The sequence below is a fragment of the Arachis ipaensis genome, chromosome B10 (assembly GCF_059453495.1).
Source record: "Arachis ipaensis isolate K30076 ecotype BB chromosome B10, ASM5945349v1, whole genome shotgun sequence".
In the NCBI taxonomy this organism is placed as follows: Eukaryota; Viridiplantae; Streptophyta; class Magnoliopsida; order Fabales; family Fabaceae; genus Arachis; species Arachis ipaensis.
Genome location: NC_142435.1, coordinates 29537046 through 29541165, shown reverse-complemented (window position 1 = coordinate 29541165; position 4120 = coordinate 29537046). Strand labels below are relative to the sequence as shown.

The following is a 4120-nucleotide window of genomic DNA, read 5'->3' as shown; positions in this document are numbered from 1 at the left end:
ACTTACAACGAGAGTTTGCTATAACCTCTAAACCATCAATCTTCAGTTCTTCAGGGTTCGAACTTGATCTGGAATTAGGATAGTTCGATGGACCACGCTAGCATTCTTCCCACTAGGTCGGGTTTTTGTAGTACCTGTTTGACCGCTTGGTCAGTTCGGACTGTCACTGGGTGAGCCTAGAAGTATTGTCGCAGGCGCTGAGAGGCCGTGAGGAGTGCGAAAGCTAACTTTTCTAGGCGCGAGTAGTGAGTTTCCGCATCTTGCAAGACTTTACTTATAAAGTATATGGGTTTTTGTTCTTTCTTCTTGTTTTCGCGGATGAGTGCCGTTGCGAGTGTTTCTTCCATTATGGAGAGGTATAAGTAGAGGGTCTCCCCCGTTTGGGGTTTGGCGAGAACTGGCGGTTCCGCTAGGACTTTCTTGAAATGTTAGAATGCTTCCTCGCATTCCGTTCCCTATTTGAAGGGGGCTCCTTTCTTTATCAGTCTGAAGAAGGGGATTGCTTTTTGAGCCGATGCTCCGAGAAAGCGGGATAGCGCCGTCAGTCGGCCGGTGAGCTTTTGGATGTCGTTAAGGTTTTTTGAGTTTGTCATCTCAAGGACAGCGCGACATTTCTCCGGGTTTGCTTCAACTCCGCGTTGTGTGATCATAAAGCCGAGGAACTTCCCTGCCTCCATCCTGAAGGCGCATTTTGCCGGGTTGAGTCGCATTTGGTGCTTTCGTAGGGTGTTCATTATGACCTTGAGGTCGCTGATGAGTTGTTCGCCGGATTCGGTCTTGGCGAGCATGTCGTCTATGTAGACTTCTAATTTTGTTCCCGACAGGTTTTGGAATATCTTGTTGACGAGCCGTTGGTACGTGGCTCCGGCGTTCTTTAGGCCGAAGGGCATGACTGTGTAGCAGTATGTCCCTTCGGGGGTGATGAATGCTATTTTTTCCTCGTCGGGTCGGTGCATAGGTATTTGACTATACCCGGAGTATGCGTCCATGAAGCTGAGGTACCGGTGTTCGGATGCGGCGTCTACCAATCCGTCGATATTTGGCAGGGGGAAGGCGTCTTTTGGACAGACTTTATTGAGGTCCGTGTAATCGACGCACATTCACCATTTCCCGTTGGATTTCTTAACTAGCATGACATTCGCCAGCCACGTTGTGTAGGGTAGTTCCCTGATGAAGTTTGCTTCGAGCAGGGCTTTTACTTGTCTTTTGACCGCGGCTGCTCGGTCTGGGGACATTTTTCGTCTCCTTTGTGCCACAGGTTTGGCTTTGGGATCTACGGTTAGTCGGTGGGACATTAGGTTAGGGTCTATTCCGGGCATGTTGGCTGGTGTGAACGCGAACAAGTCCCTGTTTTGTCTTAGGAACTGGGAGATTCCTGTTGATGAAAGTGTATTCGTCCTTGGTTTGCCCTATTTGTAGCTTTTCCATGTCGCCTTCGGGTTCTGGCCTAGGTTGGCCGTCTTGCCGGGCGTCCAGGTCGGTTAGGAATATCCCAGCTGTGTCGCGAGATTTTTTCCGTAAAGCTAAGCTGGTGTTGTCGCATTCTGCCGCGATTTCCCGGTCTCCATGGATGGTGCCGATGGAGCCATCTTCCGTTGTGAACTTCATAAGGAGGTATTTGGTAAAGATGACGGCGGGGAAGTCGTTCGTTGTTTTTCTTCCGAGGATGACGTTGTAGGCAGTGGAGTCTTTTAGGACCACGAACTCGAATAGAATCGTCTTTCTTTGGTTTCCGGACCCTATGGTAAGGGGGAGGGTAATGGAACCGTCTGGTCTGAGGAAGTTGTCACCGAGTCCCGTGACGCCGTTACGGTGCGTTTGAAGATTGTTGTTGTGGAGCCCGAGTTTGTCGAAGGCTCCTCGGAAGAGGATATTGGAGTCTACGCCGGTATCCACCAGTATTCTTCGTACCAGTCCTGTTCCGATTCTTGCCGAGATGACAAAGGGTGCGTCATCGGCTGAGGTGCCGTGCTGGCAGTCCTCGGGTAGGAAGGTTATCGTGTTGTCGGCGGTGTTAGTTGAGGTTTGGTTTTTGACGGCCAGAATTTTGAGGTCCTTTTTTAGTGTTGATTTTGACTTACCTGATACATCTTTACCCGTGATAATGTTTACTATTATGGTTGGGTCGTCATCCATGCTTTCCCTAGGCGGGTGTTTTTGCGATCTCGAGTTGCGTCCTTCTCTATCCGGTGACCTGTCTCTTTCTGCTCGTTTTGGTTCTCTGATGATTTTGGCGAACTCTGGTAGCTTGCCGTCTCTGATGGCTTGTTCGAGGGCGTCTTTAAGGTCGAAACAGTCTTGTGTCCGGTGTCCGAAACCTCGGTGGTAGTCGCAGTAGAGGGTTTTATTGCCGCCCGTTCTTTCTTTAAGTTGCCGGGCTTTTGAGATGATACCTCGGTCTGCAATTTGGTGGTATATTTCGGTAATTGGGGATGTTAGGGGTGTGTAATTAGAGAACTTGCCGATTCTGGGTGGTCGGTTTGTGTTTGTTGTTTTGGGGTGGTCCCTTTGAATTTCTCTGTGTGGTGGGTTATGCCGGGGTGCGGGGTTGCCGTGTTGGGCGTTGTTATGCTGCCGCTTGTTGGCCGCGACGACCTGGCTGACCTCCTCATCGTTGATGTAATTTTTGGTGACGTTCTGGATCTCGTGCATTGTCCATACTGGTTTGGTAGTAAGGTGCTTGCGAAAATCTTCGTTCATGAGCCCGTTGGTTAGACAGAGGCTTGCGACGGAGTCCGTGAGTCCATCGACCGTTAAGCATTCGTCATTGAAGCGGTCGAGGTATTTTCTTGTGGACTCGTCTTGTTTCTGTGTGACCCCTAGTAGGCTGATGGGGTGTTTAGCTTTAGTAATTCTGGTTGTAAATTGGGCCATGAACTTTCGCGAGATATCGTGGAAACTGGTTATGGATCCGTTAGGGAGGGCGTTGAACCATTTGATTGCCGACCCGGCTAGGGTTACCGGAAAAGCTGTGCATCGGACAGCGTTAGCCGCGCCTTCTAAGTTCATCCTGGCCTCGAAGGCCGTTAGGTGTTCCTGAGGATCTTTGGTTTCGTCATACTTCATGTCCGTGAGTTTGTCGAAACCTTTGGGGAGTTTTGCTTTTAAGATTCTTGCCGTGAAGGGGGTGGCTCCCATTATTGTGTGATCGTTCCTTGTACGCTTGGTTTCTCGGTGTCGTTGGTCGTTGTCCGTGTGAACAGGGTCACGGGAGGTACTGCGGTCGTATCTTTTGCTGTGTCGCCGTTCTGGCGATCTGTCGTGTCTTTGGTATTGCGAGGTGCTTCTATTGTGTCTTTTGGCGTGTCGCCGTTCTGGCGATCTGCCGTGGCGAGATCTGGATCTGGAGGTCGCGTGACTTCCATATTCGGCATTGTGCTTTTCCTTGGTGGCGATTCATCCCTCGAGTTCCTGTACTCGATGGTAGAGTTCTTGGATTATTTGGGCTGACCTGTCCTCTAGGTTCTCGAGATGTCAAGTTTTGGTGACGACGGGGCCGTCTTCTTTGTTATGGATGACGCTTGCTATCCTTCCGTGGGGTATGGCTTCTTGGTGTTCGGGAGTAGGGTTTCGTGTTCTGGAGTCGTCTTGGCAGCTGATGGAGTGCTCTTCAAATCCGTCCATCATTCCGGCTCGACCGGTGCCGGTCCCCACAGACGGCTCCAATGTACAAGATGTCTCTGGTACGGGTTGAGAGATGGATCGGGAACCTGCGGGTCGAGGCGGATGCCGAATCGCTTGACTGGAGCAATGGGGGGGGGAGGTACCTGCAAAGACACTCCGACGCTCAAGTCAGAATGGATCTGAGAGGTATAAGGTGTGAGGAATGAATGAATACCTGGAGGGATTTGGATCCTCTCTTTATAGGTGATGATGGACATCTTATCTTATCTTATCTGACTAAGATAAGGGAGACGTTTTGAATTCAAAAATTGGTTAGGAGTTCCAGAGGACCGGCTTCGGGCCTTCTAGAAGAGCTGGGCAGATCAGACCCGGGTAGCCGGATCTGGGTTTGATCCCGGGTCATGGATCCGTAGATCTGTAACATAATTTTATTATAAAATATTATGAATTATTATGTCATCAATATTATTTATTTATTAACTACTAATTTGTTTGA

At 49.8% G+C, this 4120-nt stretch overlaps 1 pseudogene; it reads right to left on the bottom strand.

The window, feature by feature from the left end:
• Window positions 1-1299: 1299 nt before the first annotated feature.
• LOC107620456 (uncharacterized) lies at window positions 1300-3627 on the bottom strand (annotated as a pseudogene).
• Window positions 3628-4120: the final 493 nt, after the last annotated feature.